Here is a 27,792-nt window from a genome sequence, read left to right on the forward strand (position 1 = left end):
GAGTCTCAGACTGTAATACACATCTGACGAATACTCAGCCAACCCAATGGGGAGCCCCAGAGCAGACTGCCCTTTAGAGGTGTCCCACATGTGGTGCAAATGGGCACACCCTCGCTCCCCCACTGTGCTCAGTCATTGGCTGGGGGCTGCCTGGAAGAGCATGGCCTCGGTTCAAAGACTGCAACAGCAGATCCCCCAAAGAGACTCTGAGCTCACCGCATTCCTTGCAGCTGAATGAGAAGTTCTTTCTTGAAGCAAGATCCAGCAGTGCACCTCTGTGACTGCCACAATGAACCTCTTCTCTGTGCCAAACTCAGTAGATACAGAAGTAAACAAGGCTTACCTGAACACTAGAGGAGTCTGTAGTTAAATAGGGAAATGAACTAGTGACTTAAATAAATCCCAGAAAGCAGGATGTGGGTAGTTCTCTGAGGAAAGACAAATCCGCTCCAGAGTGATTGATTAATAACGTCTGCCATGGACAAAGGAAGAGACAGTGTGCAGCTATACATATTTGCCATTCCTGGCTTACTCCTTCTCTCTGCTAACTTAAATCTCTCTCAGGGTCCAGCTGAAGCCTCATATTTTCCATAATATTCTTAAATACTTCTATCCCTAAATGTCTCTCCTTTCATAGCCAACCACAGCATTTTGTATCACAGAATATACATTTCTTGTATTATCATCCAATTGTTTCTTTCTAGCACAGCTGGCCTCAGTAACCAAACCATAAACAGTTTGGCTGCAGGGACAATATCATATACTTTCCCACCATTCCCTTTTCTGAGTGGCCCCACGTCACCACTTAACACACTGTAGAGAAAACAGTAGTTGGTCAACATCTACATCTGGATATATGGATCAATTGACTAGTCTCATGGTTTCAGAGGAAATCAGAAACTTGTTGCAGGAATCCAAGTGCATTATTTATTTCCTTCAGAATTAATGCTCCAAAATAAAGGAGGAGGCATCATTCTCAGCTGGGATGTGTCTGCATCTATGGTTGTACCTTTCTGCTTCACAGATTTGCTTTCATTGTCCCAAGTACCTACTGGCAGCTAAGCGTGGCTAAAGGCGAAACTGGAGGTTTTAGGCTGTAATTCAATCAGTTCTGTCCCATCATCCTTTGAAATATCTAACTTTAATTTTATAATTTAAAATAAATTTCTCTGCAAGTGTAACTTCAAGCATCTTTGCCACCAGCACCCATTCCAACAATACCACCACCATTAAGCCCCACAAATAGACACTCTGGAGCTGCTCTGCTACTTTCCTCTGCAATTCATGTAGATAATAGAGTGTAGGCTCTAGTTCTATTTTCTCTTTCAAAATCCTCCAGGGACTGGTGAAGTCAACTCTACTTCCCCTAAACTCTCTCCTTCTGCTATTTTGGTTCATATCCAACCTCTCTCCAACGATCAACTTCCCAGCTAACTCTCTATAGAAAGAAACAAATGGATCAAGGAAAAAAAAAAGTTGAAATGATTCATGATTTATTTTTACAAAGCAGTTTGCTTTCTATACATCTGGCTTTATTTACCAGAGAAAAAAGATATTTGTATCCAAACTTAATGAGGTTGAGTCTACTAATTTGAATTAGTTTATCTTTCTTTGTTTTAGCTAACATGGCCAGTTTGCCAGTTCATAATGTTCACAACACTTAACGTAAATAATAGCTTTTATGAAAATCTCTTTAAGGCCTTATCCTAAAAATTACTCCTCATCACGTTCCATATGTTTACATGATCGCAATTGCCATCCTTATTTTAAAGCTCACTTAAAAGAGCCTCAGAAGGTAAGTGATTTGCCGGAGGTCACAGCGAATCCAGGGTGAGTCAGGAATAGAAGCAGCTGTTCAAACTAGCCACCCCATGCTCTAATCACCTCAACAGCACTCATTCTTACACACCCCATTATTACAGAGACACTTGTCCCAGAGCCCTGTCCAATTCATCTTCTCTAAAAGAGGCTGTGAAAAGGCTAAAAACACCCTCCTCACTTCTCAAATATGACTTTGGCTCATTGTAAATTCTCCTTATTGAGGCAAAGTATAGCCATTTGGTCATTTTCAGATCGAATCATCTATTTAGTAAATTGACAGGCTGTTTTCTTATATCCTATTGAATATCGCTGAAAATGCTAAACATTCTGCAAATCAGATGTGCAGAAATTTTTGTCTCACTTCCTATGTTGCTGGTTCAGCAACGTGCTAGGCACTGTGGTAACTTTTAGGGAGGCAAAGCCTAGTCTTTGGCTTCAAAAGTTTACCATTGATTGTGGAAGACAATCAATCAAGCAGACAACATAATACATAAAGTCTCATTAAAAGGTAAGTACCAAGGCTAAAGAAATTCACAGAAATAGTATTTAATCTCATTGTGGGGAACACAAAGACTGCTTAGAAACTGAGTCCCCAGAAGATATTAGCCAGGTGTTATGAGTTTAACGTCCTTCTACAAAAGATATATTGGAGTCTTAGCCCCCAGTATCTCAGAATTTGACCTTATTTTATTATAAGGTGTTGACGGAGAAAATCAAGTCAAAATAAGGTCATTAGAGTGGACCCTTATCCAATGGGCTGGTGTCCTTATAAAAAGGGCAAATTTGGACACAGAAACAGACACACATAGAGGGAAGACAATGTGAAAACAGGGAGAATCCCATGTGAAGACAGAGGATTGGAGTGATCCATTTACAAACTAATGAATGCCAAAGATTGCCCATAAACCTCCAAATGCTAGGAAGACACAAGAAAGGATTTTCCTACAGGTTTTAGAGAGAGCAGACACTTTGATCTTGGACTTCTAGACTTCAGAACTATAAAATAGTATATTTCTGTTGTGTTAAGCCACCTAACTTGCTATATTTTGCGACAGCAGCCATAGGAAACTAACACACCAGGACAAAACCAAAAAAGGCATCCCGACTAAAGAAAATCAAAGGGCAGGGTACCTAGAAATAAAATGCTTTCCCATGGCTGGTTTGGGTTCAGTATGGTGAAAACCTGAGGGTGGGAGCAGGGAAATGCTGGGTGCTGGGGCAGGTCAGGGTGTCAGGGAGCAGCTCTTGAGGTCTCTGTGTAACATATTGAGCCTCTCCTTTGCTATCATGGAACCCATGCAATTCCCAGTGTTTCTACTATGGAGGGAAATGTTTCTGGATATTGCGGGTTCTGTGCATCTGCTGATAAGCTTTAAACCCTGTGTTTCCTCTGCAGTCAGCAGCTTGAAGCATCAAAGCTTCTGTTTCAGCACCACATCAAAACTCAGGAAGCTTTAAAGTTCATCCAAACACCCAGCCCTTGCTGAAAGAAGACACCGGGACTCTAGAGACAAGCAATGAACTGTCTCAAGGATCCCTCTGAAAATAAATATCAGATAAGTGGACCTTTATTTACATCCTGGAATGTCCTTTCTTGTACCAGGTCTACTCCAGCCAGAAATAAAAGATGCTATGTCAATTTTATCTAAGGGAGAGCAATAACCCACCGCAGGTTACAAGACAAGTGGGGCAGAGCCCAGGTGCCCAGACTGCAAATGGCACCATTGCCTTCTGCTTTACAAAGACACATCTAAAGCTGTCACCCTGGGCCATGCAAACAAGTTCCCTTGGGAAGCGGCTAAAATTAGCAACTTCGATTCCTCTTTGAAATATCCTCACACCAAATAAGCCATTTTTAAAGACTGCTCATAAAGTCCAGTTTAATGCACTTCCTGCCAGACACCTGAAGAGAGAAAAGCTCCTCTGATCCAGTGAATTGACGAAATCTGGTTGTGGGGAAAGGCTTCAGAGTGCCACAACTAAACATAACTGAGCAAGGGAATAGAAAGGAAGAGAGAGCCATCAGGAAGGTGTGTGAACAGTCATGGGCTCCCTTTTTCCCTGGATGTGAATGGATGCCATCATAATGAGAAGATCTGCCTTGCAGAAACACAACAGAGAAATTATGCCAACAAAGACGCTTTGTTTTATAGTTTACCTACTGAGACTATTTAGAGAAAATGTCACATTTCAGCTTCTTTATGCAGACTGGGCTCCAATTTGAGAGGTTTGGGGGCTGGAGGAGGAAGGAGTGGGGACAAAAAGTGGAATTTTTCTCTTCCACACACACACACACACACACACACACACACACACACACACACACGTTGGGTTTGAATTTTTACAGTTTTTGGTTGCAGTTGGTTTTCCTCACTTTATTTTCCCCAAATTGAAGCTAAGGGAATTTAAATGTGGGCTTATTGCTAAGTACACCAAACTATACAACACTTATTGCTTAGTGCTAAGTGCACCAAACTATGCAACAACCAAGGAACAGTAGATTTTACTTTAGTATTATGATAATTTTTTAGTCCTAGTAATGTGCACCTTCCCTAATATCCCTGGGTAGAATTTTTCCCTTCCTCCCTCCCATGGGTCTGGTGTGTCCACTGTTTTGTGATAAGATTACCCTCACTTTATTGTGATTTGGTGTCATATCTCTCTCCAGGTGACAACTGTAACTTAATCACCTTTAAACTCCCAGCTCTGAGCATGGAATAACTAAATTATTAATTCTTCCCAAATTAATAAATAGCATACAACTTGAACAGCCACAACACTGTAGAATCAAATTTGCCATTTTGGCAAATCTTTGCTTGTCCTGAGATTTATACCAGTACTCCTGCATGTGATTGCTAAGTATACAATGGGGAATGGGGATGGTCACCCAGAGAATGCTCTTCTGTTGCCCAATTCCAGGCTTTCTCACCTTCGACTTTTCTATAAGTCTCCCTCACATGGAACTATTCATTAGAAAACAGAAAATAGCTAACCAGGTAAGCAACTTAGAAGACATTATTTTACACATGTAAAACATGAAAGCTATAACCTTACAGTGGTTTACACTATACAGATGTAAATATACAAACAGTTTAATACTGTATTTTTATACGCTCTGCATGGTACACTCAATTGCTACTCAAATTTGTTCTTTACAAATGCAATAAACTCCTTTATAATTATGATAGCTTGACTTATAAGAGTTTGTCTTAGGAATTCAAAGCATTTAATTGGCTTCCCTATCTACCCACTTAACACCCTTCTCATCTAGGGAGATTGGAAGCAAGGTATGATTCTCATTTATCTGAAATGAAAAGAGAGCATAAGGCAATGACTGAGTTTAAAAGCAGTACTCCAGAACTACTCTGGAGAATATGCAAATTTTAGCATAAAGTTGATCCGCCTTAGCTTTCATCCAAAAAGGATTTTGTGAGGGAAAGAGAGTCATACCTCTATTAATAAAGACGCTATACTCAAACAGCATACTTTATTGTCAGACACTTTATTACTAGAGCTTAAAATATATGAGGCATTAGGGATATATTCTAGAATGTCAGTAAAGGAACCAATCATAGTATTGACACTAACTGAAATAATATCAAATGCTGTCAAAATTAAAATTATAATTCAGAGAGTCTTATGGCTAAAGCAGGGGTAAAATTTGGGTTTGGGAAAGTCTGAAAACAGAGAAGTTATCAGATAGGCTTCTATGTTAGAAGAAATGCATACAGGAAGCAAAAACATATGACCCAATGGTCCTGTCTTGAAACCTCCAGCCTCTACCCAGAAACTGGAAATAAGTCTCAGAGAAATACAACTAGATCTAAACCTTCCTATTTTTTCCACATAAAAGTTAGCAGTGATCCAAGGGGAGAGATCATAAGCCAGTTTTTGTAAGTTAAGCTAGTCAAAAAAAAACAGTGTAAGACAGTGGAAAGAAAAGACAGGATTGGGAACCAGACAAGAATCTCACTTACTCACTGTGTAAACTTGGATAAATTGCCTTACCCACTGGAGCCTCAGTTTTCCTCATTGATAGAATAAAAGCAATAATATTCACCTTACCAGGTGGTTGTGACAATTTCAGCTCATGTACATAAAGCACTTCACATAGTGCCTGGCAAATACCAGGTGTTCAATAGAAGGGGGCTATTATTATAGCTAGACTATTAAATTACATTTGCCATCAGCATAGATTTGTGGGAAATGAGTTTCAGTAGTATTTATGTCCAAAAGCAGTTTGTCCCCTGTTAGAGGAATTTCAAATGTCAGCAAACAAAATGGGAGAAAGTCCTCTTTTTATATAGCAGGAAAAGATAAAAGGTAAGTGACTGAAAGATTAAAATTACATTAGAATGTAATAAATCAGTCTATCACCAAGAACTGTAAATGGTTGATACTTTGTTCTCTCCAATTTTTATTTTATCAGGGAAGGGAAAACATAGTAAGAGCCAGGAAATAGAATCAGAGATGAAGGAAATAACAACCTGGAGAAAAAAAGGAATCAGAAAGAGAAGAATGCTTAAATTAAGTTTAAATGATTAAAATGAATAAAAGATAAGTTTAGGGAAAAAGTGAGATTCAAGAACTGTTTCTAATATTATGAAGACTATATTCCTGATTTCTAAATGTTCCTGTTGAAACCATCAAGATGCCAGATAAAATGCAAAATAATTTTAAAATGTATTATTGAGTAGACACAATATTAAGGAATTCATAGAACTAAAAGCAAAGTCACAGAACCGTGGAGTAAAGTAGATTCCAAATTTGGCTTTTGCCCTGAGAGTTTCTGTCAAGCCTTGGAAATCTTGGGATTCATCTTTGACAGATGCAGTACAAGCAGCAGTTAGCAGATAAAATCCAAGGTGATCCAAGGTAAAGGATCTAGTAGAAGATACTTGCATTCAATGGAATCTCAAAGGTTTCTACACTTGATATAAGATTAAGTTCAAAATAGAATATGCTATGCAGCAGTGATCAGCAAAGAGCCTTCATTGCCATAATCTTGGTTCTGGATGGCTAAAATAAAAAATATCTCCTGAGAGTTTATAAATGCAACTAGCCCACAAAGAGGTTGGTGGGACAGGGCGTGGTGCCACCACCCATCTGTGTCACTTGGGATAATTTATATTTTGTTTCTTTGGCTCTAAATGTGTGTTACATATATGATTATAAAATACAGAGGTGGATAACTTAATTTAGTATAAGGTTCTAAAGTGGATGATGTCAACAGGTAACTGCCAGAAACAAATATAAATTTTCTCTAAGGAAATTGAAAGCAGCCTAATACTTGGAGAATAGCATAGAATCTACAAGGCATGTGAAAAATGGGCCATCCACAATGAAAAAAAATCACAGAACATACCTAAAGAGAAGAGACTATGAATGAGAATCAGGAGAAGCAACAGAAATAAGCTATGCCCATTAGAACTTCAGAAATTAATAGTCACACACAGAATATAAAAATGAATAACTTTGATCTGTTTCAACAAAAAAGAAAAGCATGAAAATATTAGCAGTGAATGGCAGATTACAAAAATCAAGCATATGTGAAAAAGAACCAAAATAGAACTCGTATAAATAAAAAAATAAGTATTTAAGGTAAAGGAATCAATAGATGGGTTAAACAGTAAAATAGATACCACTGAAGAAAGAACAAGTGAACTGGAAAATAAATTTTAAAAATTATCAAGAATGCACTTGAGAGGGACAAAGAAACAAAATATAAATACAGATTGACAGAAATAAAAATGAGTCAATCTAATCAAAGTTCCAGATAGAATTAATAGGAGGAATGGGAAAGCAACAATATTCAAAGAGATAATGACTGGGAAATTTCCAAAATTGATGAAGCAATAATAATTATCAGATGCAGGAAGCCAACAAATCTCAAACAGAAAATTAGAAGGACATCACACCTAGATGAATCAAAATGAAATGGTAATACACCAAATTGAAAAGAACATAAATGCACCCAGATAAAAATGACAGCTCATCTACAAAGAACCAAGGCAGTTAAATTGATGGCTGAAATCACATATCACCAATAGAAGTCACAGATAATAAAACAGTATCTTTAATGTTTTAAGAGAAAACAACTTTCAGCATAGAGTTTTAACTATGTTGAAATATGGAAGCAATCTCTCGAGAACAGAGTAGGGGAGAAATAGACATTCTCAGGTAAACAAAAACTGAGATTTTTACTACAAAAAAAGATCTTCACTAAGGGAATCTGCCAAGGATTTTCTGCAAAGGAATTGCCTAGGTGTAATATTCTTATAATTTCCTGCTTGGGATTTTTTAAGCCTCCTATATCTGGTTAATTGTGTTGCTTCATCAATTTTGAAAATTTTAGAAGGAAATAATCCAAGAATCAAGAAGAAACATTAACATTTTATTGGTAAATATGTAAGTATTATAAACATATAAACACATCCATGAATATTGACCTCCAAATTGAACATTTCTGTGTACCTCTTCAACTTCCGTTTGCCACATCTTTGATTCCAGCTACAGCTGCACCAACCAATTTTATAAAGACTTCAATCAACTTCACATAGCTGCAGCCTGACAGCACTGCACCTGTCACCTGCTGCCATGGGGATTCTCACACTTATTCAACCCAGGACTAGAAGGTAATCAATGTCCCAAGGGATAGCCAAAAGTTTTTCCTATCAGGAACTGGGAGCCAGTGAATAACACTTCAGTCTGAGACTCTTTTACATCAACTTACTGAGGAAAAATTAACATACAATAAAATGCATACGTTTTGAGGGTACATTTCAAAACATTTTTGACACAGTATGCTGCAATGTATCTACCACCAATCAAGATGCAAAGCCTCTCCATCATTCCAAAAGTTCCCTCGTGCCTCTTTGCAACCAATCACACCACCCTCTGCCTTCAGTTTCTTGCAACCACTGATCTGCTGTCTGTTTTGTTTTTCCTAAACATTCAAATAAATGAAATCGAACAGACGTGGTATTTTATGTATTCCATTTTTAACTGCAAGATATTTTTTAAATTCATTCATATTGTTGCCTATTTTAGTAGCTGGCTTCTTCTTATTGCTGATTATTATTCATGAACACCTCACAATTTAGTCACCTGTTGATGAGTATTTGAGATTGTTCAGTTGGGGGATACTATTAATTGTTTTCGTGTAAACTATGTTTATCAATCTCAACGCTAACTTTTGGGGTAAAAAAATTCTTCAGAATTGATTTTAGACTACATTTTTTAAAAAGATTTTTAGGCCAGGCACAGTGGCTCACGCCTATAATCCCAGCATTTTGGAGGCTGAGGCAGGCGGATCACTTGAGGTCAGGAGTTCGAGACCTGCCTGGCCATCATGGTGAAATCCCATCTCTACCAAAAACACAAAAATTAGCCGGGCATGGTGGTGGGCGCCTGTAATCCCAGCTACTCAGGAGGCTGGAGCAGGAGAATCAATTGAGCTCGAGAGGTGGAGGTTGCAGTGAGCCAAGATTTTGCCACTACACTCTGGCCTGGGTGATAGTGCCAGACTCCATCTAAAAAAAAAAAAAAAAAAAAAAAAAAAAAAAAACTAAACTTTCTTTTTTGTGAGGAGCTGTCTTGTTTAACGTAAGGTGTTTAGCAGTATCCTTGGCTTCTGCTTACTACATGCCAGTAGCACCTCCCACTTGGAGGAAGAAAAAAAATGTGTGACTCACTTGATAAGATTTATCCTATAGTCCTAAAAAACCACACACCCAGTTACCCCACTGGTGGTTAACTCAGCAATCCTTCTTTGCACTGGCCCTCCTTTCTTCGCTATTGCACTTCACCATTCCTCAGTTAACAGACTTTCAAATAAACCACATTACTGACTGGTAAATCTTTGTCTCAGGCTCTGCTTTCTGGGGAGCCCGGGCTAATATAACACTATATAAAACAATAATGATAACTAATTTGCTGAAGGTAAAGACATTAAGAAATAAGCTAGATCTAAAGTATTTCAAAACAAAGGCATGTAGGTTGCTGTATATGGGATATTCAGAGAAACAGAACAAATAGATCTGTATATAATGAAGAATAAGCTCTCACAATTATGGAGACTGTGAAGTCCCACGATCTGCCATCTGCAAGCTACAAACTCAGAAAAGCCAGTGGTGTACAGTAAGTTCTCACCACTGACAGTCTTGGAAACTGCAACTTTAAGTGAAATGACTTACAACAAAGCCAATTTTACCATAGGCTAACTGATATAAACAAAATTTAACTTCCCGTGGCGTGGTTCTGGTGACAAAAACATTACCAAACTTCTAAAGAAAGACCAAAATACCTCTAATATAAAACACTGAAATAAATGTGAACTGTACGTACACTTAAAAAGATAAGTAAAAAACAGCTAGAATAATTATTTACTCAGTTATTCCCGTTCAGGACTGTAGGTAGCCAGAATCCATCCCAGCAACTCAGCGTGCAAGTTGGGAACCAACCCTGGACAGGATGAAGTTCGACGGCAAGGCACAGTCTCACACACCCACACTCACTTCTACTGGGACAAATTAGACATGCCAATTAACCTAGCATTCACATGTTTGGAATATGGAGGGAAACCAGAGTATCCAGGGAAAACCCACCCAGATATTGGGATAGTATGTAAATTCAGACAGTGGCCCCAACATGGAATTGATTTTTTTTTCCCTTCTCAATGTTATAATGAAATGATGTCGAACAAAACAATGTTATCTTAAAACCTGCTATAGTTCAATCTCAGTTCAAAGGCCTGAGAACCAGAGGAGTTGATAGTATAAAGCACAGTCCATGTGTAGAAGATGAGATGAGATGTCCCAGCTCAAGTGGTGAAGCAAGAAAAAAAGGAGAGAATTCCTCCTTCCTCCATCTTTTGCTCTATTGAGGCCCTCAACAAACTGCATGATGCTCACTCAACATTGTGGAGGGCAGTGGGCAATCAAATTTACTGAGTACACTGATTCCAATGTTGATCTCATCCAGAATCTCCCTCACAGACACACCCAGAAACAATGTTTACAATTGTCACCCACTCAAAAATTAACATAAATTTAACCATTACAGTTAAGCGAGTTGATTGGTTAAAGCCTTCTAAAGTCTTTTATTGCATGGTGCAATGAGTAAAATATGAATAACTTCAGACTTAGTTAAGTCCGCAAGTTAAAATAATTATGAAACCACTAAAAAATAGGTATAAAGCACATACCTTCCAAAGAAGGTAGAGAGGGTATCTTAGTTATTTTTGCATTTCTATAGCAGAATACTTGAGACTAGGCAATTTATAAAGAATAGAGACTTATTTCTTATAGTTTTGGAGGCAGGGAAGTTCAAGGAAAGGGGCTGCATCTGTCCAGGGCATTCTTGCTGAGTCAGCTCGTAGGAGAAGGTATCACATGGCAACAGAGAGAGAGAGAGAGAGAAAGCATGAGACGGAGTGTAAGAGAGGGTGAGTCGACAAAAGGGAGCCACACTCACTTTTATAACAAATCCATTCTCAACAACATTTTCTCTCGTATGTTTATTTAAGTTCCTTGTAGATGCCGGATATTAGACGTTTGTCCATTGCATAGTTTGCAAACATTTTCTCCCATTCTATAAGTTGTCTGTTTATTCTGTTGATGGTTTCATTTGCTGTGCAGAAGTTCTTAAGTTTAATTAAATCCCATTTGTCAATTTTTGCTTTTGGTGTCTTTGTTATGAAACCCTTGCCTGTTTCTATGTCCAGGATGTTATTGCCTAGGCTGCCTTCCAGGATTTTTATACTTTTGGGTTTTACATTTAAGTATTTAATCCATCTTGAGTCAATTTTTGTATATGGTATAAAGTAGGGATCAAGCTTCAGTCTTCTGCATATGGCTAGCCACTTATCTCAGCACCATTTATTGAATGGGGAGTCTTTTCCCCATTGCCTGTTTTTGTCAGCTTTGTTGAAGATGAGATGGTCAGTGATGTGCAGCCTTATTTCTGGGCTCTCTATTCTGTTCCACTGGTCTTTGCTTAGGATTGCCTTGGCTATTGAAGCTCTTTTTTGGTTCGATACAAATTTTAAAATGGTTTTTTTCTAGTTCTGTGAAGAATGTCATTGGTAGTTTGATAGGAATAACATTGAATAAACCCCATTAAAAAGTGGGCAAAGGACATAAGCAGACACTTTTCAAAAGAAGACATACATGCAGCCAAGAAGCATTTGAAAGAAATCTCAATATTACTGATCATTAGAGAAATGCAAATCAAAACCACAATGAGATACCATCTCACACCAGTCAGAATGAATATTATTAAAACGTCAAGAGGGGATACATTTAAATGGTAGCAGAGAAGAAAGATCAGTGGGGCAATGAGGGCTGTTGGAAACTCATCCAATACAAAATAAGGCAAAAAAGGCATACGAAAAAAGTAACAGACAAAGAGGGACAAATAGAAGGCATAAAATAAGAAAGTAGAAACAGTTCAAATATATCAAAATAAATTGCCTAAGCTCTTCAGATAAAAGATAAATATTATCATACTAGATTTTTTTTAAATCCAGCAATATGCTATTTATAAGAGACACTCCTAAAATACACCAAAAGTAAACAGTCAATAAAAGAAATGAGAAAACCAAGTTCAAATAAGCTAAGTAATACACCCAAGGTCACAGGTTTCTAAGGGTTTTTTTTTTTTTTTGATCCCACTGTTTGCCATTATGTTATGCCAGTTACTGAGGATAGAGTCACTATCTTATTCATTTTTATGTATCTACCATCCAGCATAGCAACAAAGCAATATCTGCTGAATTCACGAAATCAAAATTGTAGAAGTGTGCCATTCATCAGAAACATGTTGAGCATTCTCAAAGAGAGCAGCAATGTTTCATATAATTTATGAAGATTGATTTGCTCTGATATTTCTAACATAATAAATGAACTTTACTTCTCCCTAGAGGATAAAATCAAGGCATAGCTCAATCTAGGATACATCTATATGTGTGGTCATTTTTAAGGTGACATGCATGTCCATAAATGATGGCTTGCACTCACTCATTTATTCTACGTATATTTATTCACCTGCTCTGTGACAGAAACTGCATGGGCATGGTGGATAGTGATAAATAAAATGGATATGACCCCTGCCATCTTGGAGACTGCAGACTAGTTGTTGAGTAGAAAACTCTAATTTAAAGTATTTTAATATATGAGTTATAGTTTAAATTTTCTTTTCTTTTATATCACTTTTAAGAAATTTCTTGACCACAAAGTAAAATTTCAGTTTAATTTATTAACTGAATAACCTTGGGCACATAATTCCGTCAGTTAGATCATTTGCCATTCTGAAGTTCAGTTTTCTTATTTCAAAATTTGAAAAAGAATACCTACTTCTCATTGTGACAATTACCAGAGATAACATGCCAGGCATGATTCTGTTCAATAAATGCCAGTTTTTAGAATCAAGTTCTTGCTACCACGCCCAAATTTAATATATAACATATCCCATTTGTGAATATTAAGCATTATTCCCTCCAGGCATCAGGTTTCAGAAAAGGGAAGCTGTCTAGACGCGGCAAGACTGCTATTTATTAGAAACAGGTCTATCAAGGTCCAAACAGGAATGTAATGTATGCATATTTATTCATCTTTGTATCAGTACACAGATATTGGACTACCAACTATGCATTGAATAATCTACTGGTACTTACTTCTGAGAATGATCCTATTATACAGTCTGTAGAGCTAACTCATATAATTTAGAGTATTACCCTCCACCCCCACCCCCCAAAAATGTGTGATCTAATGAAAATTTACAAAGCACTGTTTTGACCATTATCTCCAAGCTTGCTCTTTACATAAACAGATGGAAAAAATGTATTATTGCATATGCTGCATAAAGCTAAAGACTTTGAAATTAATAGAGACCTAGTTGCCACAGGATACGACTATATTTAATGGGCTATTTAAAAATGATTAATATATGTCCCAGTGGGCCAGCAAAGAGAAGGGTCATGATTGTGCATAAAAATGAAGAATTAATTTGACCTATCATGGCAACAAAAAGGGCTAGTCCAAGCTACAGAGCAATGACTGTAGGATGAGGCTAACAACTTTGGCTGGCTTTATTAGCTTCTTAAAAAAAAAAAAAAAAAAAAAAAAAAAAAAAAAAAAAAAAAAAAGATATTTTTTAAATAAAGAAAAAGCAGTTTACTAGAATGAGCTTTGTGTTTGGTCTTGCTGCAGTGGCTCATTCTTTCAATGTTAAGTGCTATTTTGCCTTTGATTCCCCATGTCAGTATGTTGTAAGTCAATTGCATGAGAGGAGCATTAAACAGTGCCTTTGGGAAAAATACTAAACTCCTAAGGATGTTGGGATGAAACATGCTTTGTAATTGCAAGAATTTATTATTAATTATTCTTATTCAGACTCTCATTTTCCAATATTTGCCATGTTAGACGAACAACGTAAAGCCCAATTTCTGCCTTCCAGAACACAAACTAAAGATGCTTGAAATATTACAATGCCTTATGTCGTTACTAGTCTGTATTCAGGGACTCATATGAATAGGTTATTTCTTTCTTCTCAGCACCTATAAGATGAGCCATTAAATCTCTTAGATATTTGGATGTTTTAGTTGTTGAATGAAACATTACAAATTCAGATTTGTTTTTTATTGTTTCTTTTGAAACACCTTCTGTCTAGCTTCATCTTGTGTATTACTGATTACTTTTTCATATTATTACTACTAATAATATTATTATTACATTCTAAGTAGTGTCAGTCCAGTAATAAACATTTCCAGAAGCCGCACATGTCAGAATAAGCTGTGGAAGTGACAAGAAAATCGATCATGACATTTGTAAAATTAAAAACATACTAATTAACTGCCTGAAGTAAATGACTGAAGATGGTTAAATACATTAGTTCTTAACTCATCATTGTTGGAAATGGGAAAACCAATAAGAATTGATTCAAGCCTTATAGATAACTCACTAAATCTCCAAGACTACATTCAACTAGACAAATATTGCAAACCATCATGAGAAAGAATCCTCATGGTGGGTAGAAAGATGGGGAGTAGGGAAGATTTCCTGAAAAGGTCAAATTAGGCCGGGCGCGGTGGCTCACATCTGTAATCCCAGCACTTTGGGAGGCCGAGACGGGCAGATCACGAGGTCAGGAGTTCGAGACCATCCTGGCTAATCCGGTGAAACCCCGTCTCTACTAAAAAATACAAAAAGCTAGCCGGGCGAGGTGGCGGGCGCCTGTAGTCCCAGCTACTCGGGAGGCTGAGGCAGGAGAATGGTGTAAACCCGGGAGGCGGAGCTTGCAGTGAGCTGAGATCCAGCCACTGCAGTCCAGCCTGGGCGACACAGCGAGACTCTGTCTCAAAAAAAAAAAAAAGAAAAGGTCAAATTATACATACTTCTACTGGTCTTGGTTATTTCAGCCATTGTCATGCAGACACAAATTCACACACTTATGTATTCACTGGGGGAGGAGAACTGTACTTACTTTCGTGCTTACGATGTACCCGGACACTTGATATATTTATTGTATTTAAGCTTTACAAGAACCCTGGGAAGAAGATATTATCATTAGTCTCATTTCACAAATGTCTATAATGAAACTAAGAAACACTAATTACCCAAGGTCATATGGCTAATAAGTGATCAAGTTAGATGTCACACACAGATCTGATTGAGTCTAAGTCCAAACTCTTTTCACTGGTTTCATTTACTCATTCATTCATTAATTTTATTGAATAACTGCTGTGTTCCTGATCCTGTACTAGGAATGAACATACTTCTAAGGTATAGTCCGTGCCTCAGGGAGTTGAGAGCCCTATCCTAGGATGAGAGTCTATAAGAGATAGAAGTCTCTGTGCTCCCAGGCAATGAGGGGAGAAAGAGGGCTAGTCAGAACAAATATTAGGAGAAGGTGAAGCTGAATCTATGTCTTCAAAGATGAGTAGGCATGGCCAGGCAGGCTGAGAGGTGAGGCTTTGCAGATACAGCAGTACAAATAAAGGCAGTTTCGCCTGAAATTTTAAATTTAGGAATACAAGGGTCAAGGAGGGGTATAGGGAGTTGGGAGAGAGATCACAGGTTGCATTAAGTTGTAGCCAAAACTCATTTTTTTCAAATGGAACCATTAGAAAATTCTCAAATGCCTTTCCCACATGAAAAAGTAAAATATTTACAAAACAGCAAAATCTGTATGAGAAAAAGCACATGAAATCACTCCTCCAATAAAATCTGTCAGAGGATAGAGTTAAAAAGCATTGTCTTTATGGGAAGCATGGAGCAGACTGACCTCCTCATAGTGAAATTGGGTCTACTTACTCTGCTTACACAGTCTGTGTCCCTGGTCTTAGCACTAGCGTACCCTGAGATTTTAGCAAGAGTTGAGCTTTGGGAGAGCCATTTGGAATTCATGAACACATTAATGGAATCAAGAATACCCAGAAAGATGGCATATAGTGTAGCATTTCTATTTCTAGGCTTGAACCCACTTCTAAAGTGGGGCAAAGAGTAATTCCATTTCAGTGCAACACTAGCTACGTTGTGACATGCTCTAGATCCAGCTCCACACAGACTTTCTGAGGCAGCCTGTGGGACTTCCTCCTAGTCTTCTGACTTAACCTGTGTGTTGGCAGGTGAAAGAAAGAAAGAATGAGGGTGAAGTATGCTGATTAGCATGATTTGAATGTAACCCTAGATTGGATGGAACCACCAACAGATTGACTCAAGCTGGCACCAGTCTCCATGGGATCTTTCCCAGTAGCAGCTGCAGCACTCTCTTCAAGCACCATGACTGCCAGCCTCTGATGAGACTCCCAGGGGCCTGACCAAGCAAGCCATGGACTAGATAGATTTCACATTAATGAGCTGCAGTCTCTGGGTCTTAAGCTAAACCACTGAGCAATGTGCTCGATTCTGGGCCTGGGTGGCAGGGGGCTGCAGAATGAGCATCTTCTTCACTTTTCATTTTATTTTTAAATTTTCTGCCGTGCAGATGAAGCCAAAGTTGAAGAATGGTGAGTAAAAGACTGACATAACAAATTGCCCATGAAATGTATTTGTAATCGTATGATAACCAAAAATGGGAAGCAGGCCACCGATCATATTAAATTCATGCTACCTTGGCAAGGATTGTTAAGTTAACCTTGAAAGTAACAATAGTCCCTCTGTAGCTCACCAGGAAGATTTTTGCCTTCCCTGTCTGTCCATCCCCATTTCTGCCTCCTCCGTGGCCTTTCTTGGCCTGCTCTCCCTTTGCCCTTTGCCTCTCTGGCTGTCTTCTCTGTTACTCTACTTTCCCTTCTCTCTTTCTCTCTGTCTTAGTTTATGCCTGATTTCTCCAAAATTCTGCGTTGATCCTGTAAGATGTGTAAACATCATCATTGGCATAATGGCTTCATTTGATAGAAAGGTGCCAAGAGGTTCTTAACCAAAGTAGGACATACACTTTCAGACTTAAACTATTTCCAGCTATAAAATAAGCCTCCAACATCATTTCCTTTTATTGCTCTCTAATAAATTGAGGGAAATAAACAATCTACTACAATGAATTTTTGTATCAAAAGATAAAGGATGTTGATCAACCAAATAATTACAAAGCATTTTCATTTCTTTCAAGCAATATTTCTTCCTGTCAATTTTCTTCTGCTTTCTTTGGAAAGGTGAAAGTTAGCAAGAAACCAAGTGCAGACATTGTTTCCCACATATGGTAAAGAACTTCCTTGAGTTGTACACATGCCATTAAAAAATTTTTTTTTGACTTACCTCCTAAACTTGATGAATAGACCCCATTATACTACTAATTCTGTACTTTCTTAAAACCAGATTTGTAACGAACTATTTTATGTCCCTTAAATAATTTAAACTCCCAAAGATGCAGTTTTCATCCAAGCCTTGGCATTCACATTGCTATGTGCTGCATAGATCCACTTATTTTGCATATTCAGTCACGGGTACATTTCAGTATTTTGAAATGTTCTGCATTTGTTGGAAATAGCTATTTATTATCACAGAGTCATCTCGCCAGTAAATATTTATAGGTAGCTTTATTTCCAGTTTAGGATTTGAGGGTTGTATCTTACAATACCTAAAACAGGCATTGTTGATTTGCTATTTTCGATTTTGATAGAGAGCGTGTTTACAGCATGACTGTGGGAGGTTTTGTCTTTAATAATTTACAAAATTACCTGCAGTAAAATCTTCACCTGTTCTTTGTTGTCTTAGCACCACAAAATTGGAATTACATATAAAATCTTTCCTCCAGGAGATTTATATCTACCACAGAAAGAAAATCTCCACTTAAATTTTTATGAAACATCAAAATTATGGTCCACTTTAGCAAAACAATACAAAGGCGCCTTTGTCTAGTGAGGACTATTTCCAATATTTAAGGACATCATTCTTTATTTCCCATTTAATCTTTATGTTTCTGTGACAGCTTTTTTTTTTTTTTTCAGTTTCATTGATTCCCTTGTTTGTATGTGCAGTGTGCTAATTTGTCTTTCATTACAGAAAGTTCCAAGTGCCAACCACAGAGGCTAACCCCAGCCAGAAGACAGCCCTCCCGGATAGCTGTGCTTTTTACAGCTTAATTTGAAATGGTTACCTAAATTAACTGATGTTCAGTTTCCTTCTTTTCCCTGGGACTGACCACCCCATCGTTGAAGAGGGCAATGGCCTCAACTTGGCAGTCTCAATTTAGCTGCACGTAGAATGAGAGCAGCCCAAATGCTGTCCTTCACTGTGATTCGGATTTAGACCCTCTTTATTGAATTATGTGTTTTAATAAAGGGTTTATATAACACCCACAGAGCAGTTATCAATTAATTACCCATGGAAATTTAGGGGATGTTACACAGTGGTAGTTATTATACCCAGGGCATTAGACATATGTTACATAAAAGATGCAGTCACCTTGAAATTATATTGGCAAGGCTGCCTTTTTCCTATAGAATATTATACATTCTAATGTGAAAATTGAGTTAAAAACCTATTAGAAGATGGGAATGGCATGTTCCAAATGGTTTAAGGCAGGCTTATACACTTTTCCAATAAGCTCAGCAGAATTTTAGGAAATTGTGCTCAGTGGTTGAGAAATTTCAATAGTTCTTTGGACAATCCTGCCTTCTGTGGCTTGGAGCTTTGTATTTCAGAGAGAAAACTGGCAGCTCCTTTAAAACTCTGACCCCCATTTGGCTCAACTCATGGATTCATCCTGAGCCATCTGCAGATACTACCTCAGGTCCGGGAGAGGTGATGTAGGAAGGTGCATTCCTAAGGGCTGAAAGCTTTACTCCACTGCACCAGCACATGGATGCAGGGGCCAGAAAGGGTATAGTACAGTGAATAATGGGAGAAGATATACAGATAGCAATGGGGCTCCTGTATCTGACAGATGGAGAAGGGGAGGAAGGAGATTTGCCAGGTCTCAGAACAGTAGTGGCCAACACGAGGAATGGCAGAGGTATTGGGGCAGAGAGGAGACCTGGCCAGTTTTCATGTTGGTTAGAAAGGGGCTGACATATTTAAAAGGGTTATCACTCTCTGTACCCACCCTGAGGACTGCTGAAACTTTTAGCCTCTGAAGAATTGTTCCACTTTCGGGATGAAAGCTTATCTTGTTTGATTGGGAGCCTAAGGTATTATAGTTTGTGTTGTTTTTAAAGTCATCAGGAATCAAAATTACTTTCCTGCCTGACTGAAGAAAATAAGACGTTGCATTAGCTATTTTTGAAGCTATAATCTAAAATATCAGAGAATCAAAATCATTACTTTGGGGCATTGTACTTCATTGACTTTTTAAAATAAAAATTACCTTCATAGTTATGCTTTAATTTAAAAATATCAAAAATCTGTTTTCATTCAGCCAGTCATTAAATGAATTGGAACAAGATCTAAGTCAAAAATGTATCCTAATACATTGCTTCTATAAAAACAAAAGTAATTCATTCATTCATTCATTCATTCAGCCTTCATTTCTGGGCCTATCTTTCCCTGGAGTCATTGTCAGGGAAACACACACAAAGGACTCAAGGCCTGTCCTCAAAGAGTAAAGAGAGAGGCAGGAATAAGAATGAATAATCAAATATAGGCTGATAAGTGATTTACCCAGGAAGCATTAGAACATCTGGAACATCTGGAAGCATTTGTGTCTAATTCTACAAGCAAAAGCTACGCAAAGAATGGTGTTGAGTCTTGGTGGACTGACCACCATTCAGAGGCAGAAGAATAGGAAGATGATACCCCACGGAGAAGACATAAAAATCATGTTGTAAATCCACCAGGGTTTGATCTCCCTTCCTAAAATTGTGATTATAAAAGGTATCTGCAGGAACAATTGGGTCGTATCTGGCTCATGTATCAGAGAGTGGTTAGAACAATGAGGAGACCCAGACTCTCTTGCCTGGAAGCCAAATTTTTTTCTGAAAAAACCTACTGAGTGTAATTTGAGAGTGAATATTAAAGGTACTAGAGAACCAGGAGTAGCACAGATTTTTGCATGAAAAACTTTTAATCGAAGTCCTCATTTTCCTATTGGAGTTTTGGTCACTCACTGCTGTCAAAAATAGCTTAAATGAAAGTTCACTCAGGTTCTTATGATGAGTTTTTAAAAGAATCACAATTGACTTATTAAATATGAAAGACATCACGCTTGAGGATGTAATAAATATGCTGAATGGAGAGTGTTCTGAAAGTAAGTATGTTGCATTTTGGTTTCAAAGATTCGTTGTCAAATGACAATAATCTCTATTATTTAACAGTGTTATCACATTTTTTCTATTCCTAGAGCCTTAAAAGAAAATCCTGGGTGTTAGGAATTCAGTTACTGTCATTTTACCATACCGAAAGGTTTTACCCAAAGCACCGTGGATTATCAATGGCAAAACCGCCCAAGTGTACCTATTCCTAAATCCACCATTTGAGCCATTGGACAACTCAGAGTTATCCAGAGAGACAGAACCAATAGGATATTTAGATAGAGAGAGACATGAGAGGGGATTTGTTAGGAGAATGGGCTCACAGATTAAGGAGATTGAGAAGTTCCACAACAGCAGGCTGTCTGTAAGCTGGAGACCCTGGGATGCCAGTAGCATGGCTCAGTTCAAGTCTGAAGGCCTTAGAACCAGGGAAGCCAATAAGATGATTCTCAGTCCAAGACCAAAGGCCTGAGAATCAGGGTGAATGCTGGTATAAGTATTAGAGTCTGAAGGCCAAAGTCCTGGAGTTCCGATATCCAAGGGCAGGAGAAGAAGAATGTCCCAGTTCCAGCAGACAGAGAGAAAGCAAATGCGCTGTTCTTCTGCCCTTTTGTTCTACCTGGGCCCCCAACCAGTTTGATGGTGCTCGCCCTCATTGAGGGCAGATCTTGCCCACTCAGTGCACCAACTCGCATGTCTACAGAGAGACCTGGAGGGAGGTGATTAGACCATGGGGATGGTTCCCCCATGCTGTTCTTGTGATCGTGAGCGGGTTCTCATGATATGAATGTATTATAAGGCAGTTTTCCCTGCTTTTGCTTGCTCTTCTTTCTACTGCTGCCCTGTGAAGAGGTGTCTTTCTCTATGATTGTAAGTTTCCTGAGGCCTCCCCAGCCATGCGAAACTGTGAGTTAATTAAACCTCTCTCCTTTTATAAATTACCCCATCTCGGGTATTTCTTCACAGCAGTGTGAAAATGAACTAATACACAGATACACTCAGAAATGATGTTTTACCAGCTTTCTAGGTATCCCTTAATCCAGTGACACCTAAAATTAACCATCATAAACCTCTACACCAAGGCACACACATTATCAAAATAATGAAACCTAGGTTTTAATGCAAATTTTAAATATAATATAAATTTTAAATATAACCTAGGTTTTAATGCAAATTTTAAAATATAATATAAACTGTTATTTCCTAAAAAACATGTACACTATGTGAAACCAAAGATTATTCACTAACTTGATCTACCTCTCCTCTTGTACATATAGGCTTAGTAGTTTCTTGCCAGCTTCATAGCATGGAAGGACATGAAGTTAACAAGATAACTCAGAGCATGGCACTGTTCTGAGGCTGCCCTAGAGAGTAGCTGGTAAACTCTTATCCATGACATTTAACAAAGATTTGGAAGATGGAAGGAAATTACTGCTTATGTTCAAATGGAAAGAATAATTAATCAACAGAAAATTAGAGGAAGTCAGAAAAGAAGCATAGCTCAAGTAGATAATAAATTTGAGTAATTTGGGCTACCAAAATAACCCATATACTCCTGGCAGCATTAATTATTCAGGTTAATGTTTTACTTTGAGCTTATTGAATAATTGTGAAATTTGTACTTATTTTTGGTTCACATATTTATGGTTGATATTAACTGTGAATTGTAAAGCTTTATTTTTAACAAACTTTAAATATTAATTTTGGTTTCAAGGTTGATTATTGACTGGTATACCAATAATTCTGTTCCTTCATTCTGCATTTAGAAGATATGTGTATTTACAAAGTAAATTCAAACCAGCTTAAGATTTTCGTGTGACTCTTTAAAGATATTATAAAGATAACATCTTGTGGAGTACTAACAACAGATTATTCCTCTTGTCTTATTATTGTAACTTTTCATTTTTGATAGCACATTTTGCTCTTTGTGGTAATGACTATAGTCTGAATAGTTAGTTGTTAGAACTGAAAGAGTAACTGCCAGCAGAAATCCATGAAAGTGAATTAATTAACACATTTTATAATGAAGGGGAAAAAAATTTCAAAACCACTTTTCTTTATGTATTTACGTGGTCGCCATATTAGTTTCTAGGGCAGCCATAACAAGTTAGCACAAACAGTGGCTTAAAAGAATGGAAAGTCATTCTGTCGCGTTTCTGGAGGACAGAAGTCTGAAATCAGGATGTTAGCAAGGGCACGCTTACCTCGAAGGCTCTAAAGTGGTATCCTTCCTTGCCCCTTCCAGCTTTCGATGGCTCGAAGCATTTCTTAGCCTGTGGCTGCATCACTCCAGTCTCGGCCTCTGTCTTCGCGTGGTCTGCTCCTCTCTGTGCATCTCTCTCCTGTGTCTCTTATAACAACACTTGTCACTGAATTTAGAGCCCACTGGGATAATCCAGGATGATCTCATTTCAAGATCCTTATCTTAATTACATCTGCAAAGACCCTTTTCCCAAATAAGGTCACATTCACGGGCTTGTGGGATGAGAACATAGACACATCTTTTTGGGGTGGGGCATCATTCAATCTGTTAAAGTCACCTTCCGAAGCTTTCTCTTCATATCTCCCACCATTAAATGGCTCTTCTGTACTGTTACTGCAGGGGAAGGGGACTATAACACTCTGAGTTATTGGTGGCATTTCAAAGTCCCACTCACAGTGACCATGTGACTGGGAAGATAAAGCTCTGGAAAGAGTGATCTTTAACTTCCATACACTATAGTTTTGTTGAGGAAGACCCAGTGTCACACTGCTGATGTCCTGAGTGAGGGTATCAATTACCACTAGTTTCTTAGGAGTTTTACTAACTATATGTGTCTCTTGTTATGGATGCTTCAGCAGCAACTATCATGTCCTCCCTGTCTTGTTTCTTCTGTCTGCCTTGAAAACATCCTTCCTTTATTAGGTTGATTTTAGAAGTTTTTTGAGTTTCTTATTTGTTTTGTTTTTCCCTAAGTCCGGGCTTCTGTCAGAAATCAAAAGATCTCCATTGTTCTGGGACAGTGTATTGAGTATCACCTCTTCAAATAACAAACCCTCGTTGGAAAAAAACCTACCATATTTGCTCCAATTTAAGATTTTTCATGCACTTAAAGTAGGCAAAATAAAAGGGAGAGTTTCAACCCTTTTCACTTATGTAACCTACCACTGGGATATTTTACTGCATTTTATTTTATATCTCAGGACAAGATTGAGAACTGATCCAAAAGATGGAGAGGCTGTAAGTGCAGTCCCTATCTGCCCATGCCATGGCTACCAACAATTTTACTCTTCATCTATTTTCTTCTGAGCACTTAGCCAATCATAGCCAAGGCTGGCAGATCAGTGAGCTCCCCAGCTGAAGAAATAATCTTGCTAATATAAACCGAGTTTCAGTATGCCTATATAGGAGGTTAGTGCATCCTTACTCCTCAGAGACAGGACAATAGAAGCTTCCAGTCTGGAACTCTCCTAGACCTCACCTGCAGTAACACATGCATCTCTCCCTTTGGCTAGCACTGGTATATATCCCTTCGCCCTAATAAAACTGTAATAGCAAGTATAGCACTTTCCTGAGTTCTGTAGATTATTTTAGTGAATTATTGAGTCTGGAGGATTCGTGGGAACCCCTGACTTTGTAGCCAGCTGGACAGAAGTGAGGGTGGCCTGTGGACCCCTAGCTTGTGGATGAAGTGAGGTTAGCCTCATGGAGGACTGTGCCCTTAATCTGTGAAGTGTAGCCCAGCTCCAGGTATTGATGTCAGAAGTCACTGCAGCCCCAAATTCACTACTTATTACCAAGCATTTCTTACAGTGAATTAGTTTCCTATTGCCACTGTCACAAATCACCATAAACTTAATGGTTAAAAACAATACAAATACATTATCTTACAGTTTTAGAGCTTAGAGGTCTAAAATGGGTTGATAGGTGCTGTGTTCCTTCTGAAGGCTCTAGGGAAGAATAGGTTGCCTTGTCTTTTTCAGCTTCTAGAGTTTACTTGCATTCCTTAGTTCATCCTATCCCCTTCACTCCCTCTGTTCCTACTGACACATTGCCGCCTCTGACTTTGACCCTTCTGCTGCCTTTTTTGTAAGGATCGTTGTGATTGCATTGGGTCTACCCAAATAATCCAGGATAAGCTCCCCATCTCAAGATCTCTACCTTAGTCCCATCTGAAAACCCTCCTTTCTCGTGTAAATTAACATAGACACAGATTTGGGGGATTAGGACATGGACATCTTTGGGGGACCATTACTATGCCTATGACATATGGCTTCTACCAATGGAAGAAGACTCAAAAAACAGTAGCCCCCAGTAGGGTTTTGTTCAAAGCCAAAGTCATACTTTTTAAATTCTTTCAAAAGGCACAAGTATATTTTGCTTAATGTAATTGGTTTCTGTCTACATAGGCCTTTCTTGTTAAAATTTAATTATTACTACCCTTAGGGTTGTCTTTCTTTAATTTTTCTTTTCATTTCTTCTTATATCCCTATTATTATTAACCCAGATCTCTTACACTTCAAGTTTATATCTGAGAATGGAGGATAGAATTCGAAATTTCATTGCTAAATTCATTGTATTTCTTCTTAAAATGGCTTCTGATCCTAACATCCTCATTTTTCTCAATAGCAATATAGCAGTATAGCAATCATGGGTAGGTGTATTAGTCCATTTTCACACTGTTATAAATATACTACCTGAGTTTGGGTAATTTTTTTTTTTTTTTTTTTGAGACAGACTCTTGTTCTGTTGCCCAGGCTGGAGCACAGTGGTCCAATCTTGGCTTACTGCAACCTCCGCCTCCCAGGTTCAAGTGATTCTCCTGCCTCAGCCTCCCGAGTAAATGGGATTACAGGCATGCGTCATCAACACCAGGCTAAATTTTCGTATTTTTAGTAGATACAGGGTTTCACCATGATAGCCAGGCTGGTCTTGAACTCCTGACCTCAGGTGGTCTGCCCGTCTTGGTCTCCCAAAGTACTAAGATTACAGGTGTGGGCCCTAGCTCCTGACCCCAAGACTGTGTAATTCTTAAAGAAGGGAGGTTTAATTGACTCACAGTTCTGCATGGCTGGGGAAGCCTCAGGAAACTTGCAATCATGACAGGAGGCAAAGGGGAAGCAAGGCACATCTTACATGGCAGCAAGCAAGAAGGAAAATGGAGAGGGAAGTGCCAGACACTTATCAAACAAGCAGACTTTATGAGAACTCACTCACTATCACAAGAACAGCATGGGAGAACCGCCCCCATGAATCAATCATCTCCCGCTTGGTCCCTCCCTCGACACATGGGGATTATAATTTGGATTATAATTTGAGATGAGATTTGGATGGGGACAGAGTCAAACAATATCAGTAGCTAAAAGAGCAGAGAAATTATATTTGAGTTATAAGTTTGGCTTCCCCATTTAACTAGTTGTATGTTCTTGGAGAAGCCACTGAAGATTTGGTCTCTTTGTCCATCTAATGCAAAAATAGTATTGTTGCAACGATATTAATAATTAGATTGCTGTGACAGTGAAACATTTAACACAGTGCCTTATGCATAGTAGTTCAAATAATCCCCTTTTCTCTTCAGTTTCACCACCATTATGGCCTTCGAGTGGGACCTACCTGCTCTTTTTTTTTTTTTGAGACGGAGTCTTGATTTGTCGCCCAGGCTGGAATGCAATGGTGCGATCTTGGCTCACTGCAACCTCCGCCTCCCTGGTTCAAGCAATTCTCCTGCCTCAACTTCCTGAGTAGCTGGGATTACAGGTGTTCACCACCATGCCAGGCTAATTTTTTGTATTTTTAGTAAAGGCGAGGACTCACCATGGTGGCCAGGCTGGTCTCAACCTCCCGACCTCAAGTGATCTGCCTGCCTCGGCCTCCAAAAGTGTTGGGATTACAGGTGTAAGCCACCACGCCAGGCTTACCTGCTCTTCAGAGAACCAGTTCACACAAGATCACAGTGCCATATGTCCCACCCTAAGTCATATGTTCCATGCAAGCCCATTGCCGTATCCTAGTGAGGTAGGTCTGCTCCCAGTTTTAACATTGACTTGCTTTTATAATCCACACAGGTGTTCATTACCTGGCTGTGGGTGAAAAGATGAGATTTTTTTTTTTTTTTTTTTTTTTTTTTTTTGAGACGGAGTCTCGCTCTGTCACCCAGGCTGGAGTGCGGTGGCTGGATCTCAGCTCACTGCAAGCTCCGCCTCCCGGGTTCACGCCATTCTCCTGCCTCAGCCTCCCGAGTAGCTGGGACTACAGGCGCCCGCCACCGCGCCCGGCTAGTTTTTTGTATTTTTTTTAGTAGAGACGGGGTTTCACCGTGTTAGCCAGGATGGTCTCGATCTCCTGACCTCGTGATCCGCCCGTCTCGGCCTCCCAAAGTGCTGGGATTACAGGCGTGAGCCACCGCGCCCGGCCAATATGAGATCTTTTATACGAGTTTTCTTGACTTTCCCTTTATTTGTCCAACTTCATCTCATTCTCCTCAGCAGCCAGCATGACTTTCTCATGGTTACCTAAAATGATGTCTGTCCTGTTGACCTCATCTCTCCAGCACCTGGCAGAATGGAAGGCACATGTAGATCACTCGATAAATATTTGACGAGTTAATTGAGGCAACTAATAGATGCCTTGCTCTCCCTTGTTTTCTCACTGGACCATTTGCTCTGCCTCCATTCTCCATTGCCATTTCTTTTTCCCCCTGAACTATAGTTGTAATTTAAGGACCAGCCCAATTACTACCCAGGGTTTGGTCTTTTGATAAGGTGTTTCTGACCACTTCATAATACCTGTTCTCACCTGCTTCCAAATTCCTCCAACATTCCTACTTGTCTGGGACTTATCTTGAAATGTATTCTTTACAACTATTTTGTAATACCTCTGTTAAATATTAATTGAAAGTTCCTTGAGGAAAGATAATGTGTTATATAGACACTTCTACTACAAGTAGTGCTACTATGTGCCTGACACATAGTAGACACTTGATAAATCCTTCTTGAATTGGCTTTCCCCAACAGAAACTGCACAAGAGCCTGAAGAAACATGCCCCTGATCATGGTTATATTTAAAACTAGTTTGATCATTTTGACGGAATTGACAAAATTGTTCAACCAAATTTCTTTTTTTAGCAATATGGCTGATTGATATATTGAATTGATTAGACAAAATTCAAATGCAATTCATATTTGCAGTTTGCAACCGTTAAGTGATATTCGGAGGGAGCCATCAAAAATATTGTTGGGCTACTCATAGCCCACCCAGGTCACACTTTAGGAAATTTTTGCCTCAAGTTTTGGGGTTCTTCATG

The sequence above is a fragment of the Macaca mulatta genome, chromosome 1 (assembly GCF_049350105.2).
Source record: "Macaca mulatta isolate MMU2019108-1 chromosome 1, T2T-MMU8v2.0, whole genome shotgun sequence".
Taxonomy (NCBI): Eukaryota; Metazoa; Chordata; class Mammalia; order Primates; family Cercopithecidae; genus Macaca; species Macaca mulatta.